Below are 17,552 nucleotides of genomic sequence, written 5' to 3' on the forward strand. Positions count from 1 at the left end.
TTGGATGAATAAGCAGGTATTCTAGACCAATCTTCTTTTGTTTATCAGTTCCCAACTATCTCTTTCATTTTTTCTTCAGAGATAATTACTTGGAGGGGCAGCTAGGTGGCACAGCAGATAGAGCACCATCTTGGAAGTCAGGAGGGCCTGAGTTCAAATCTGGCCTCAGACCAAACACATGACACTTACTAGCTGTGTGACCCTGGGCAAGTCACTTAACCCCAATTGCCTAAAAAAAAAAAAAAAAAAGAGAGAGAGAGAGAGAGAGCGAGAGATAATTACTTGGGAAAAAATTGCATAAAAAAGGCAATTCATTATTTTTTACTTGAGATTAATTGACATTGAAAATAAATTGTTAAGTTTTCAATTTTATAATTAGCTTGATATTCACAATTATATTTTTAAATAAATGATTATTTGTATACCATAGCAAGGCTTTTGCCTTAACAAAAGGTTAAGAAATGTGTACAAGAGATGGAGAGAGACATATTTCAATGGCCTGGGAACTCACCTGATTTAAACCACAGTTGAAAAACAAAAAACAAACAAAAAAAATGAACGACAATCATAGCTAGATTTGGAAAAATGGACTATTTCTTGAAAGTATGCTTAATATCCAATGTGATAAAATGAGTGGTTTTTATGATAAAGAATTAAAGAATATTTCAGAATCCTGTGAACTTAGTACCAAATTGTATAAAACAAGTGACTAGCAAAAGGACCCTTGCATAAAACTTTATTTTAAAAAAAACATAAGGTTTATTTATGTCAACAAATTTAACTATTTTACTTTGTTGCAGTAATTGTGTCCCTCACTGTAAGTACTTAAAGGGGGGAGGGGAAGAGAATAAGCATTTATATAGTATCTACTATGCTCCAGGCACTACATTAAGTGCTTTTTACAAATATTTCATTTGATCCTCAAGACAACATTGTGAGGTAGGTGCTATTATTAAGCCCCCTTTACAGTTGAAGAAACAATTAAAAAGAGGTTAAATGATTTGCCCAGGGTCACACAGATAGTTAAGTGTTTGAGGCCAAATGTGAATTCAGGCCCAGGCTCAGCAATATGTCTACTATGCCATCAATTGTCTCGAAAGGAAAGGTTAATCAAATTACAGAGAGAAATAACCACAAAAGAAGTGTTGTTGGGGACTTCAATATGCCCCTTTCAGGACTAGACATATATAACAAAAAGATAAACAAGAAAGAATTTTAGAAAAGTTAGATATGACAGACTCCTCATAATTATCAGGGAGGAGTCATAAGGAATATATATAGGTCATAAGATCATAGCTTTGGAGGTAGACAGAGGTCAGAAGTCATCTATTCTAACTCCCCAGTTTTTCGGAGAAATTAAATAACTTGCTCAACATCACTCATATGACAAATAGCAGAGTCAGGAATCAAACCAACATCCTCTAACTCCAAATCAAGTGCTCTTCCCACTGTACTACACTGATACAGTGGTATTAATATCCCTTAGTTACTTAATAAAAGGGAGGACTTCTTTTGGGAGGTTTGCACAGTGAGTTACTGGGTATAGAGATGCCCCCCTAAAAGAACATCAATAAACATTTTAATAGTATTTAGAAGAAAACCAAAAGGAATTCAGAAGGAGACATTTAACAGGGCAATTTAATTATTGCTGTATTAAATTTAATTGTTGTTCAAATCATTTTTCAATTGTGTCCAACTCTTCATGACCTCATTTGGGGTTTTCTTGGCAAAGACACTAGAATGGTTCCCCATTTCCTTCTCCAGTTCATTTTATAGGTAAGGAAAGTGAGGCAAACAGAGTTAAGTGACTTGCCCAGGCTCACACAGCTAGTAAATGTCTGAGGCCAGATTTGAACTCTGGAAGATGTCTTCCTGACTCCAGGCCCAGCATTTCAACCACTGTACCATCTAGCTGTTCCAATTAAATTTAATATACACTTAAAAAAACTAGAGAATAGAAGTATACAGCTTCATATACAGTCTTTTTTGTTCTTTATATGATGAAATGCTTGTTTCCTGATTACTAGTAAGTTAATTAAGATAAAGAAAACTTAAAATAAAAAGGTCATTTCATATTAAGCTCAATCCTTTTTTTTTTTTTGCCATGGTTGCTGAATTGGTGGATAAGGAGAATAGTGTGAATATATAATACCTAGATGTCTTCAAGCCACTTGACAAAATGTCTCATGATGTTCTTATAGGCTGGAAGGTGGTATGGCTAGGGAATTCAATGACTAGACTCAGATATTATTAATCAATTAATATCTATGGAAGAAGCAATAGCTTGACTCCTAACCCCCAAGCAAGTTAGGCTAGTTTTTCCTTACAATGGACTGAAATCGTCTTTTGAGACTTAGTTGACTCAGGAAACTAACAGCTTAGGCTATTGACATCACTTCCTCATCCACTGAGAACAAAATATCTATAAGAAACTCCAGGCAATGATGCTTGGTGGACCATTAGTCAGATGGAGGGGAGCTTTACTCAGCTAAATCAACTTGTGTCATTCTTGATATCTATCTATCTATCTATCTAATCTTTGTTGAATATCCATTCCCTGCTGTGGCTAAATAAATCTTCTTTGCTAACTGTTGAATGAATTGTGATTATTTCATTTCCTTCCATTATTGGATTTAAACAACCAAGGGGTGGCCTGAGTCAGGCTCAGTCCAGAACAATTATAACCCTGAGCAAGGGTTACTAATCAGGGGTCTGTAGATCCACATTGATTTCAAGGAGTTTGTGAATCTGGATGGGAAAAAAATTACATTTTTATTTCCATGAGCCTCTAACTGAAATTTAGCATTTCCTTCAATTTATTGAAAACATTCTGAGTAGGGATCCACAGACTTCACCAGATTGCCCAAGGGGAGAGTCCATAGCAGAAAAAAAAAGTTAAGAACCTCTGACCTAGAGGGAGGTGGTTTGTGCAATGGTTTTCAAAAAAATTTTTTTTACTTATTATGCAGTATTCTTTGCCTTGAGGAATCACTACACACTGAACATTTAAGTTGGCAACACTACCATAGAGAAGAAAGATGCACACATGTACATGTGATTACAAATGTAACATATAGTATGTGGAAGGCAGACCTACAAATGCAGCTTTAAATTCACAACATACCTAGTGAACCATCTCTCTAGTAGACTGCCCCCTAGCATCTATCCTTAGACCAGTACCATTTAATATTCTTATCATTGGGAGTTGGATGAGGGTATAGATGGTATGCCTACAAAGTTTGCAAATGACTCAAACTTAAAGGGATAACTAACATACTGGATAGCATAACTGGGTACTGAAAAAGCTGACAGAATAAGTGGCTATTCAGCCACTATCCTCAAAGAAGATAAAATGTAATAGGAATAATGAAAGTTTATATACTTGACTTTTAAAAAATCAATTGTATAAAATATAGACTGGTGATGTGACTAGTAATAGTTCATGTGAAAAAGACCTGCAGGTTTTGGGGAACTGCAAGCTCAATTTTAGTTGATTGTATAATATGGCTTCCTAAAAAGCCAACTTCTTAGGTTGAATTAATAGAGGAAGAGAGTTCCAGAACAAGGAAGAGAGCATTCCTCAGTAGGCTGCTATTATAGCTATCCTCAGAGCTGTTATGGAGAAGGATTACACTTGTTTTTCCTTACACTAAAGGGCAGAACTAAATGGAAGTGACAGAGAGATAGATTTTCTTTTGATATAAGGATGCTCCCTAATGATCAGAGCTGTAAGAAATGGAATGGACTTTCTCAATAGGTAACTAACCCTAAATGATCACTTGTTGGGCATATTGCTAGGTGAAGTGACAGAGTGCTGAGCTTGAAGTCAGGAGGATCTGAATACAAATTTGACTTCAAACACTACTGGCTGTATGACCCTGGGTAAGTCACTTAACTCATTTGCCTCAGTTTCCTCAACTGTAAAATGGGAATAAAAATAGTACCTCCTTGCTAGGGTTGTTGTGAAGATCAAATGAAATAATAGTTGTAAAGCACCTGGCACATAGTTAAATTAAATCTAAAAAAACTATAGTTTGTTAAACAAGCTGACATATAAAAGTTAACTATTATTATTATACTGGAGGGTATATTCCTACTCTGACATGGATTGGACTAAATGTCCTCTGAGGTCCCTAATTATTAAGGAAGTTCCTTGAAGACAGACTTTTAAAAAATTGACTTTATATCTCCAGTGCCTTACACATAGTAGGTATTTAACAAATGCCAACATTTTTATCACTAAGTTGAATGAGGGTAGAGATGGTATGCTTACATAGTTTATAAATGACACAAAACTAAAAAGGATAGCTAACACACTGGATGACAAAATTGGGTATGAAAAAGCTGACAGAATAAGTGGCGTGATCTAGCCACAGAGATGAATTTAATGGGAAGTAAATAGGAAGTTCTATACTTGACCTTTATGAAATCAACTTTATAAAATACAGAATAGTGATGTGACAAGGAATAATTCATATGAAAAAGACCTGCAGGCTTTTGGCTTAGATGTAGAGGTCTATGTTTCAGAGGGAAAAGTTATATGATAACGACATCTTTCTGTCTGGGACAGAAGGTACATAAAATAGGAGAAAGATAATTAGGGAATGTCTCAAACATTTCTTTTGAGAGTGTCACTCTCTTCTGTTACTTCCTGCCTGGATTACAATAATAGTCTTCTATATGGCTTCTTTATCTTTAATTTCAAGTGACATATGGCAATGTAAAAAGTACTAGGTTTGGAGAAAATCTAGGTTCAGATCCTGGCTCTGCCTCCTTTAGTTGTATGATCTTGGACAAGTCACTTAACTGATCTTGGTTTCAGTACCTTCATCTGTGAAATGAGGTAGCTGGACTGGAAGACTTTTAAGATCCCTTTTCATCTCTAAAATTGTGATCTTTTCATGTCTCCCCTCTAATCCATATTGAATACTCATGTCCGATTAATCTTCCTTCAAGAAGATTCTTTCCTTCTTCTTTCTTCCACCCAAAAATCTTTTATACAGATTAAGCATTTATTAACTATTCACTATGGGCTAGGCACTGTGCTTATATTCCAAAGTATATTCAGGATAAAGTCCAAGATCCTTAAATGGGTATTCAAGATACATTACAATCTGGGATGGCAAAGTTGTCCAGCAGAAAAATAACTAAACTGAAAGCATGGAGCCTTGATTTCTAAGCCTTGCTTTATTATTGACTAATTGTGGAATTCTGAGCAAGGCACAAGGGTAGCAGAAAGAACATCAGACTTGGCATCAGAAGACTCTGGTATGAATCCCAGCTCTGCCACTTACTTGCTGTGTGTCCTTAGGCAAGTCACTCTACCTCTCTGGGCCTCAGTTTCTTTATCTGTAAAATGACAAAGATGGCCCAGAATGCAATACTTATTCCGTGGGATTACTGTGAAGTTCAAATGTGATAATATCTGTAAAGTGCTTTACAAACTTTAAAGAAACACATGTCCTTATTATCTTTCAGCCACCTTTGCTCAGTCTACTTCACAAGGAACTGATTGAGGTTAGGATTTTTTCACATAGGCTTCAAAGACTGGAATTTTAAGGCTATCTTACATTTTCATGGGACTATTGACTTTTTTCAAGTATTTTATAGATTTTTATCCTCATCACAATCCTGTGAAGTAGGTAGTTCAGGTATTATTTTCCCATTTTTTCAGATTAGGAAATGAAGGCAGAGATAAGATAACTGGCTTGTCTATAGTTACAAAGATAGGGAGCAGCTCAGACATTTATAGAACACAAATAGTACACCTCCAAGAAATGAGCTTTTTTTCTGTTATATCATAGAGAGAAGTCTTACTCTTCAGGTATGAGTTCTTTGAGGACACTGCTGTTATTTCAGAAGTATAAAATATTCTCACTGAGCCTGTGCTTGGATTTGTGAGGAAGAATGCATGTGCTAATTGGAACTATATTCATTAACTTATACATATACATACCAATCTTTGAATATGTTTGTACATGTATAGGGCGCAAGGGGATGGGAGAGTATGTTTTGTGTTCAAGTGCTAATACAGTAAGATAATGAACTTTCAGTTCTTTCCAGATGGAATCATTTTAAAAACATCCTCAGTAATATATGCTCAGGATTATGAAAAGCAAGTAAATAGGTCAAAGATAATTTGCTATTATGTACTTCCAATGTTTTCCAGTTAATTTAAAATTGATAATAGAATGCCATATTTAAAATTATTTCATGATTACCTGGTCTAATCCTTTCGAATTCAAGATAAGAAAACTGGGGCCCAAGTTTTCTGACTCCCAATTCAACCCTTGATAGTCCTATCCACAGCAGAACTCAGTTTCTTCCCTGTTGTTTAGCCTCCCTCAAACCCCTTTTTTTCTTTCCAATTTTCCTATTATTTTTGAGGGCACCACTATCCTCGGTCACCTAGGCTTGCATCCTTGATATATTTGGAATCATCCTTGACTCACTACTTTCACTCATTCCACATTCCACTTTTCTGTTGCTAAATCTTGCTGTTTCTACCTTCATATCTCTTTCTCTCCATTTACACACCTAGTCACCAACCTAGTATAGGTCTCATTACTTTTTACCTAAATTGTTACAGTAATCTCATTAATATCCCTGCCTCAATTCTCTTCCCTCTCCCATTCATCTTTTACTCAGCTGCTAAAATGATTTTCCTAAAGTACAAGTATGACCATTTACTCCACTACTCAAAAACTCCAGCATCTTCCTATTACCTCCAGGATCAAATAGAAAGTCCTTTAGCATTCAAAGTCTTTCATAACCTAGTCCCTTTCTACCTTGCCAGTCTTCTTAAACTTTACTCTCTCCATTTACTCTAAATCTATCTATACTGGACTAACTGCAGTCTTTGAACACAACATTCCATTTCCCATCTCTGTCTTTTTCACTCTTCCCTACATCCAATAGATTGTGTGCTCCTATAGAGCAGGGGCTGTCTTTTGCCTTTCCCTGTCAATATCCCTAGGGCTTAGCACCGTGCCACGTAGATAAAAGGTACTTAATAAATGTTTATTGACTAACCACTTGCCTACAGACCTTTGCCTCTTGGTTTCCCTGGCTTCCTTCAAGGCTTGGCTCAAATCCCATCTTCTGCAGGAGGCCTTTCCCAGTTTCACCCTTCCCCACCATCACATTCTATCTACTCCTTATATATTTTGTATGTCCAATACCTAGTTATTTACATGTTCACTTTCCTATTATAATGTGAGCTTCTTGAGAGATGGGGCAGTGTTTTGCCTTTCTTTGTACCCCCAGTCCTTAATACAGTGCTGGAAAATAGAAAACACTTAATAATTAAAGTTTGACTGACTTTTCCACTATACCATGATGAAGGTTCTGTTCTTCATTTTTTCAAATAGCATAAATATATGTTTATTTCCTATCAAACTTATTACATTAACATTATTGTCTCCCCATACTTTGAAATCTCTGGGTCTCAGTTCTATGGTCTGAACTTACATATATTATATCTTCTAAACTCAATTTTCTGCATACAATCTAAATTATTAGCTTGATGCCAAATACATATAAGATAATCAATAAATATAAGTAATGTAAAACTTCCTATTTTGGAGAGAAGAGAGAATATAGATTGTTTATCATCAAATTCCCCTTCACTCTCATTTCTCTAGGTCCTTACCTTCTTCTAGGTGACAACTTTGAAAGAAATAGAATACAAGTTCCTAGGTATCTTGGTGAATCCCTATAATAAAACCACATTAGAGACAGGAAGAAATGACAAGGAAATGTACTTCTTTAAAATTTGGAAAACAACTAAGGGTAATCCAGAAGATGTACCAAGAGCAACTAAACAAGAAGGAAGAAAAAGGAGCAAGTAATTCCTGAAAAAAAATTAGATGTCATCACTTTTTTGAAGATATAATAAAAAGATAAGGAGTTATCTTTCTCATTCACCATGGCCTAGAGTGTTCATTGAGGACTCATTTGTGTTGACTAGTGTTATTTTTGATGTTAAGGTTTTTCACAGAGTATTTCCCTAATTCAAACAAGCATCCTTAATACACATGACAGTAAAATAAAAGACCTTCCTATACTAATCTTACATTCTACTTGCTTACCTTGAATGATATTATAATGAGTAGATTGATCTCTTTCTCAATTTCATCTGGCATCCTTCCTTTTTACAATCCCCACTACCCAACTCATATTGCAGTCAGCCTACCTTGAGGATATTACTCTGATAACCAGACCCCCAATGTCTCCTGGCCTTGATCTCATGTTATTCCATTTCACTTTCTAGTCTACTACATCAAGTACTTTATCAAGCATTTCCATGTCACTCAGATTGTTACTTAGTCTAGATATACTTCTATTTCAGAAAAGTAGGCTATTTATTTCTTCTTATTGGATACCACACTTCCTTTCAGGCTGTCTAGAAATTTGTGATACCTGAAACTCTGGAGGGTGGTAGGATGTGGGAGAGAAATATTAAGGCCTCCCTGCCCCCTTTCATATCACTTAAGGTAAAAAAGCAGTTTTTATTTCACTTTCGGACTCACAGATACCACCACTGTGGTTCCTGGGTAGACAAATTGTTCATATCCTTAGTAGTGACACATGTGCGACATACACACACATACACGTACACAGTATGTTACAGTACATATATCAGTAGTTACATACATATATCAGTAGTTATATACATATCAGATAACACAAATTGATGAAGACAACTAACAATAAAATTGAGATTGAGACAGAACATAGACATTCTTTTGCAAAATGGAGGAAAATGCATTCTTTTATGACCCATAGGATGGTTATAAGGCTACAATAAGGAAATGTCAAAACATTTTGAAGTTGGAAAAGCTATACACAAATTTTTGTAGGGGCTCTTTCTTGATCTGGAACACATGTGACACTCTGCCTATCCAGGGAAAACTAGTATCTGATTGGTCTTAATCTCTTACAGAGATTCATCTTTACAGGAAATTTAGGACTTGAAGAATAGGAAGAATATTATTTGCTTCTATTTGACAGTGTAGAAATTAAGAGATTAAAAATTTAGCTTGGTAAGAACTTCATAAAGAACAAAGAGTCATTAACAATTGGGCTAGATAGAATGTTGGCTATATTGACAGATATCCCACCGTATGGTTTTGTTTTGCATTTGTTTTCATTTTTTTCTTTGTTATGAGATAATTCAATCTGGAGGAGAGGTAGGATTGCTTCTCACCTCCACCTTTCTTCAAGAAATGACTGTTATGTCTAAGCTATAGGCATAAGTAAAACGACATATAAGTATGCATTTTTAAATACACAAAAAGGAATAGGGAAAACTAGATCCCCCAAATCTTTACTCCACTTTTATAGAAACTTACACTGGTAGAACTCTGTGTTCCTTACAAAACACATATTCTGAAATGTACTCATTTGCAAATACTGTCCATTGTATGGGAGTTTAATTAAAATCATGTTTCACCCCTAGCATTGTGATACTATGATATTAGGAATTTCCAAAGCCAAATGAGAAGCAAAAAGCATGGATGATTGAAACCCACCAATAAACTCAAAATCTTCACAGGTGCACAATTGTTTTAGTCACCTTCCCTGTCAAACTTCCTACCACAATTTCTAAAGTTCAGGAAATAATTATATTAATTTTTAAAAAATTCATTTGAATTTTCCTACCAGCCCCCCCCCCCCAGGTTTTAATTAGGGTAGGTGCCTGAAGAAGATGAAGCTAGTATCCTGGGTTATCAGCTCTTGAATGTTACACAGCTAGCAGTTCATGGATGATTCAATCAGCTCTCAGAACAAACGAAAACCACCAACCACCAACCACCAACCACCAACTCAAAACAATATTCACAACAGAGCCATCACCTTACAAAGCAACACATTTTAACAAAGCAATAGTTTTATCCCATCATTATGAACTGTTCACAACTCCCAGTGACCAGCAAAATTAATAGAGAGCAGGAGAAGCAGTTTTGGCACCATTCCTGAAGCTCCAGGCTAAGGTTTCAACAGCAATAGTGAGACGAACTCCAAAAGCATTCAAACCCTAACTGCCCCAGAGTGAGGCAGATTAACCCAGAAGCCTCCGAAAAAACCCACACCTAACAAACTAGGTTGCTGAGGCCTGGGGACTTTCTAAACCATAGGAGCAAGCGGGCAAAGTACTACTAGCACAGGTCTGAGGATCGAACTGGATTTTTGCCAGCCTCACTCCAAGATGCCTAGACAGTAGGTGGGGAAGGGAGGGAGGTTTGAAACTTCGGTCTGGGGCAGGTCACATCTTAACGAATTCCAGCTGCCTTTTTATTGGCCTAGGCAAGTTATTTCACCTGCTCTTTGGAACTGCCTGAAGGATCAGGGAATAAGAACAGGTGGGACGAAAGTAACGATCTTAAGAAGGCTGGGGATTGAAGTAAAGATGACTGAGAATACATCCCAGGTATGCTGTGCTCAACTGTGCCTCGTGGTTGAAAAGCAGAATCAGAGAGGGTGTGAGCTCTCTGCTTCTCAGCTCGCCCCAAGGCCTGCATCGTCTCCACCAGTCTCTTTAGGAATATCCCGAGGGAACCACTGCAGCTCTAGCAAGGCCGCACCCACGGCGTGCTTCACCTTTTCATCCTAGTCAGAGTGAACCCCGGTCCTTTCCCTAGCGCCCGACCCCCAAAAGGCAACCGAAGGTCAACGAACCTTCCCGAGCCGATGCTTCTAAAATTCACCCTTTTTCCCCCAAGCCAGACACGAGCTTCACTTTTCAATTACCCCAGTTTCGCCTTGTGGCTCAAAGACTCGTGTATATGATAGCCTAGGAGCCCCCCAATGCCTCTTTTTTTCTCCCGACTCCTCCAACCCATTCCTTTCTGAGTTCCCCCAGAGGCAGGGCCCTCCAAAAGCTGTCTTTACCCTTCCCTGCGCGGCTTGCCTTTGCCTATAAAACAGGAGCTGGCTAGGGGAAGAAGCTGCAGCTAGCGTTACCTTTATTTCGGTCCTTCCCCGAGTAGGGCAGGGAAAGACACCAAATTAACCCAACTCCGGCCGCGAGGACACAGCTCTCTGGTCTTCCTCTTACAACCAATGACTATAATATCCGGCTCGGAGCTTGGGTGTGGAGCCGGAGGAAGTTACTCCTACCTTCCCCTCTGCCGCTGCTGCTGCCTTGCCTGCCTCTCAGCCCAGAGGGGGCTGCAACCTTTACGCGGGGATCTGGTAGACGCAGAGAGAAAGGGCTACCAGACCACGCTGCTCTCCTCCGGGCTTGAAGCCCCCTAGTTCTTTCTCCCTTGTGAGAGCATCTTCGGTAGGAAAGCGCGAGCTGTGGCCCTGGTTACTACTACCCACGGACTGAATTCTGGGCAACATCTTTCCATTCATTCTGGATTATGCTTTCAGATCCGCTACCTCTCTCGGCCCATTTTCTTTTTCTTTTTTTTTGACGGGGGGGGAAGGGAGGAGGAGGGGGAGGAGGGAGTGGCTGTGGGGAAAGCCTACTAGGAAAAGGTCCTTAGCCCCGCTCAAGGAAGGACTGAGGGTTGTGCTTTTTCTACTGGGATTGGGGTTGTAGGGGAAGAGGAAGGGACCTCTGGTTCTGGTAGATGGGGGAGGGGTGAAGAAGAAAAGGCAGCTGTCAAAAGCTTTAGGTCTGAAGGTCCCTGTGAGATTGCCAGAAATCAAAGTTTACATTTTCTCCAACACTCTCCTATCTCTGGCATGCATGCCTCTTTGGGGGTGGAGTGCGGGGGTGGTAGAAGAGACTTCTCTTCTCCGTGCCGAAAGGAACTTGACTACCCGGCAAGTTCCTTTAAGAATCCAGAGCTCCTAGCAAGGGTTCTTACCCCAGTGCATGTGGCTCCTAAATCCGGGACTGGACTGGGTGGGGCAGGGAGATGACGCCAGTCCTGGAGATGACTGGTGGTGCTGCAGGCTGGTGGGATGCCTACCTAGCAACTACTCTCCTTGATTTTTAAAAATACCGCATTTCTTTGTCTTATAGCTTTCTTGGGATCTGGCAATTCTTTCATTTTAAAACAGGATAGCCATAGCTGACAAAAAGCTAAAGAAAGCCTTTTGTGGGGTAGGCGGGCACTCATCAGCTGGGAGATAACAGAAGTTGAAAAAAGAGCATCTGCTTTTTATTAACCAGAAAATGAACTGAAATAAACCTACTATGGCAAACCAGGAGGAGAGGAGTGCCTTGAATTCATTTAAAGTTTTTTCATAGCAACCAATTAAGCCTGACGTCCAGGGAAATAGGAATAATATAAAAGTAACTAATTTCTTCACAACAATCTGTTTGTTGTGTTTCCCATTTTACAGAACTTCTCAGAGAGGTTTAGTGTCTTGTCCAGCATCAAAACTCAGTTCTCTCTTATAGCCAAATTCATAGCTCATTTCACTACAGGCTCCAGCCCTTCTGCCTAGTTATAGGTTTTAAACCCATTCTTGTTTATAGCCCAGGATTGAACAGGCTAAGCCCGATCAGTTGAGTTCCTCCAAATTGCTGACAAAATTACACAATAAAAGGGACAGTTAACAAGTGTTGAGGTTTTTCCCTTTTGTTAAGGTTTTTTCTCTTTCAGATTCCAGTAGCTAAGCCTATGCTTACCTGGCTGAAGAAATTTTAAAGAGATGTTTACATTCCATTAGTCCTTTAGTGTACTGGAGGAGATCTTCAATCAAATACTCTGTGAAATTAGAGTAGGTAGGGTGGCTGGGTCATTAAGGAGTCAGTCAGTTAATTGAGTCAAGTCTCTATGAGTTACGTCATGGTTAAGAAAACATGCATGGCCAAAAATCTCCCCCAAAATCCAACAATCCAACTCCAAACCCCTCGAGACAAAACAGGTTTTGAGAGAGAGTTGCTCTTTGATTTTTTTGTTGAACTTCAGTGAGATTGTAGAGTGGGGAGGGGATTTTTCTCTCCTTCCTTCCATCAACAATAGCAGTGGAGCAACTCATTCAGTAGGAAATGCCAGGCCTACCAGTGAGCACGCTGGGAGAGTCCAGGTGTCCAGTTAAACTGTGAAAAGAAGTAGGCCCAGGGAATCTAGAGTAAAATGACATGACCAGCAACGATGTTGCATCTTGGTGGAATAACATGAAAACACCATACAAAAAGATATCGGGACCCTGCAGTACCTTTGTTCATGTATGTTTCTCAAGTGTGTCCCCTTATTTATGAATACTTTGGGTGTACCCAGTCTTTGCACTAATACCATGTGTATTTGTGGGAGAGTGTGCCCCAGGTTTATGGGAGAAACATTTTGTTACTACTGTTCATGAGGCATTTTAACAAATGTTTTTCTTTTCAGTTAGTTGTGTCAACTTGCTGACAATTAAAAGTAAGTGCACTGGTGGGGGATTGTGAGCTAAATGTGGATGTGGACTCATAGAATACCTTCAATCCAGGATAGTTATCTTCTGGGGAATCCAAACTGTGAGTGCTAGTTGGGGACAGGGGTACTGCTGCAGGGGATGTTACATTTAAATTCTTTCATACGAAAACATTTAGTCCATTTCTATTCAACAAATATTTGTTAGATGCCTCATTTGTGAATGTGCTGTTGAATTCATTTGTTTCTGATTCTTGCTGATCAAGATGCCACTTTTTGAGAGCTGAAAATATCAAAGCAGAGAATAGATATACTAGTGTTTTTCAAACCTATTTGGCAAACAAAACTCTTTGAAATGTGAAATAACCTTGAAGGGCACCTTGAGAGCACTCCAGGAGAGAATGGATACATCAGAATTTTTGAGCAAAATATAGAGAAAATTTTCATACTAAAAAGGACCAAATATAATAAGCATTTTTTGTATAACAAATTCCATATTCAATATGATAAAAACATGGAAAGTTTCTCGATGATCTCTTAGTCATATCATATAGTTGGAATTCCACAGAATACAGTTTGGGAAGTAAATCTATGTAGGACAAAACAAACCCCAAATCCCTCAAACATTTGGGACAACTGACTCAAAATAGGTGAAGTTAACTAAAAAACTAATTGAAACAATTTTTGACTTCAGCAAGGTTGTGGGATGTTACCAACAAAACCAAACAGGATGAGAGAAAAAGAAACTCCATCTAAAATAACTACAGAAAGCATAAAATACTTGAGAATCTACTGCCAACACACACATGACCTATGTGAATACAACTACAAAACATTCCTTGTACAAATAAAGATATCTTTATAATTGGAGAAATATTAATTGTTGATTGGTAGGATAAGCCAATATAATAAAAATAACCATACTACTTAATTAATTTACTTATTCAGTGACACATCCATCAAACTACCAAAGAACTAATTTATAGTTAGGAAAAATAATAACAAAATTCATCTGGAGGTCAAGAATCTTAAAGGACATAATAAAGAAAAGAAAAGAAAAGAAAGGGTAGCAGGACTAGACTTCAAACTATACTACAAAATAGAATTTATCAAAACAATTTGGTACTGGATAAGAAATAGAGAGATGCATTGGATTAGGTAAAGAGGTAAACAAGCACAGTAGCCTAGTTTTTAATAAACCCAAAGATCTCAGCTACTGGTGGTAAGAACTCACTATTTGACAAAAACTGTTGGGAAACCTGGAAAGCAATCTGGATGAAACTTGTATAAATCAATATTCAAATGCCATGCCAGGATAAGCTTCAAATGGATACATGACTTAGATTTGAAGGGTGACAGGCATAAATAGGAGAAGTTGGGTAAAAACCTCAAGGCCTTGACTACTCAAGTCAAGTACTAAGTACAGCTAGTGATTTTAGCCCAGGTCTTCTGCTCCAAGATTCATGTAGGAGCTGATGGAACTCCTTAAGAGCTCTCTTCTCTGCCACCCCTCAGTCCTTTCAGTTTCTTTCTTTCACCCATTGATTGCCTCTTACAGCACTGGTGATTTTCTGGACGGGATTAGGGAGATTGATCACTTTGCTGATGCTGCTTAGCAATATAGGTCCCTATCACTTTATCTCAGGCTGTTTCTTACACACTGTGTCTCTTTAACGATTCTGAGGAGTGACTCAATTCTACCTACTGGCTCAAATATTACTATCTTCTTAAATTGCTTCTTAAGGCCTGGAGGGAAATGCTTGTGAACTACACGTCTCAAGATTGTAATCAATTAACAAAACTTCATTACACCTGTAATTTACAGTCTTAGTTGCCTGGAAGTACTGAGAAGTTAACTGATTCATCCAGAATCACAAAGCCAGTGTAAGAGTCTAGACTGGAACTCCAGTCTTTCAGTCTTCAAGACTGGCTCACTACCGAGTATAACAGACTGCTTCCAAAAAAAAAAAAAAAGAAAGAAAGAAAGAAAGGGAGGAAAAGAAAAATGTGAAAAGGTTGACAAAAACAGGAAAAAAAAGTATCTGCTGTAAAAAAAAAACAAAACAAACCATTGACTGACCTATAAAACCGTTCAAGGAGAACGACTTAAGAATCAATAGACTTCCCGAGGCACAGCTAGAGTACTGGGCCTGGGAATCAGGAAGACTCATCTTCCTGAATTCAAATCTGGCCTCAGACACTTTCTATCTGTGTGACCCTGGACAAGTCACTTAACTCTTGTTTGCCTCAGTTTCCTCATCTGTAAAATGAGCTGGAGAAGGAAATGGCAAATTCTTCTAGTATCTTTGCCAAGAAAACCCCAAATGGGGTCACAAAGATTCTGACATGATTGGAAAATGACTCAACAACAACAATAACAAAGACTTCCTGAAAACAATGACAAAAAAAGTTTGGCCATACCATATCTTCTCAAGAAATAATAAATGAAAGCTTCCCGGTTCTAGTAGAACCAGATGGCCAAGTGAAAATAAAAAAAGGTCCATTATCACCTCCTGAAAGAGACTTAAAAAAAAAAGAACCCAGGAAAGTCAGTCAATATCCAGAGCTTTCAGATCAAAGAAAAAAACAACATTGCAAACAGGATAACACAAGACAGCTATTAGGGAATATGTAATATGATATTCCAAAAGGCTAAATATAAAAGCATATAGATATTAATAGCTTAAGCTGCAAGATTGAGTATTAAAAAATGGATCTTTAATAGAATAGAGGACTTCTAAGCATTCCTGATAAAAAGACCAGAGCCAAGTAGAACTTTGAAATAATAGGGTTGCCTTGCCAAAGGGGGAAAAAAACATAGTCATTGAAGGACTTTTAGAAATTCAAAGAAGAGAGCACAAAGGAGGTAAGAAAGAAACAGGCCAGTGAGTCAGCTTTGAAAGTTATGTGCTGAACATACCATATGCTTAAAAGGAAAAGGAAGTTGTATGTAATATTCACAATTTCACGAACAAACCTCTATTTTTCTACTTTGTGGAAATACTTATTCAATTTTATGTTCATTAATTTCAGACTAATAAAAATAAAGACCACCACAAGAGTGAAGAGAAACATAGAAAGATAAATACATTTGAATAATTGGAAAGGGCTAAAAGATGATGAAGTGCTTACATTCTAATAGGCCAGGGGTGGAGAACCTATGGCCTCAAGGCACATGTGGCCTTCTGGGTCCTTGGGTGTGGCTTTTTGACTGAATCCAAGTTTTACAAAAACAAACCCTTTTATTAAGGGGATTTGTTCTGTGAAGTTTGGACTCAGTCAAAGGACCCCACTTGAGGACCTAGAGGGCCACATGTGATCTCGAGGTCACAGGTTTCCTTGTAGGAAGGAAAGAGACATGTGCTCCTTTAGGATCCTAATGACTTCGTAGTGAATTAAATAAGACAAACAGAAGGACTGGGAGAGATTTTGTTCTATACTTATGGTTTTATAAAAAGAAAGAAAAGAAAAAAGGAAAACAGGAAAGAAATGATGAATAAGTGGTGGGATTTACTATTTGTCATAACTGGAGTATGAAATGAAGGGTCTTAGTAAAATGAATAAAGGGTGGGAAGAGCAAGCATCACATAGTCTCAATTCTTCTGCATTGCATTGCAAAGGAGGGTGGAACACATAAACATGCATACACACAGAGTTTGATAAAGTAATCTTAGATATTAATTAATATTAACATTAAATATTTAATTCAGCAAGGAAACAGGCAATGACATGGTAAGGGGGAATTGGTTTAAGAGAGTGCAGAATTGGGGAGAGAACAATCACAAATGAAATAAAGTCCAACTTTATAGGATGAAATGTAAAGGAAAGAAGCATTAGGACCCGTGATAAGAGGAAAAGAGTAGGGAAAGTGGAGTGCTATAAAGTTGCTTTAATTATAGATTATATGTTCATGTTATTTCTCTTTTACCACCTCTTTCTTCTCTGTAAAGATGGGGAGCAAAGGGCAAAGAAAGGGAAAAAATGATAAGATAATAGGATGGAAGGAAATATACAGTTAATGGTCATAACTGTGGATATGAACGAGATGAACTTATCCATAAAATGGAGAAATGCAGCATGGATTAGAAAATAGAATCCAGCAATATGTTGTTTATAGGAAACCTACTTGAAATATATAGGTTCACACAGAATTAAAATGCAGAGCTGGAAAAGAATTTTTTTTAATGTTTCAGACAAACTCAAGCTGGCCCTTTGCTCACCTATGCATCTCTA

The 17,552-nt window shown here is 37.9% G+C and overlaps 1 protein-coding gene across 4 annotated transcripts in view; it reads right to left on the minus strand.

Annotated features, from left to right (window-relative positions):
- The window catches only part of FAR2 (fatty acyl-CoA reductase 2), a 158,888-nt gene extending 147,830 nt beyond the window's left edge, over positions 1-11,058 (minus strand). For 2 of the 4 annotated variants that reach the window (XM_027844377.1, XM_027844370.1), the window contains exon 1: positions 10,966-11,057. The gene's annotated coding sequence lies outside the window, so the exon portion shown is untranslated. Of the gene's footprint in view, positions 1-10,965 lie in introns of all 4 variants that reach the window. The other 2 variants (XM_027844376.1, XM_027844372.1) reach the window with 2 other exon arrangements.
- Between the last annotated feature and the right edge of the window lie 6,494 nt (positions 11,059-17,552).

The sequence above is a fragment of the Vombatus ursinus genome, unplaced genomic scaffold (genome assembly GCF_900497805.2).
Source record: "Vombatus ursinus unplaced genomic scaffold, bare-nosed wombat genome assembly UNPS02014941.1, whole genome shotgun sequence".
NCBI classification, from domain to species: domain Eukaryota; kingdom Metazoa; phylum Chordata; class Mammalia; order Diprotodontia; family Vombatidae; genus Vombatus; species Vombatus ursinus.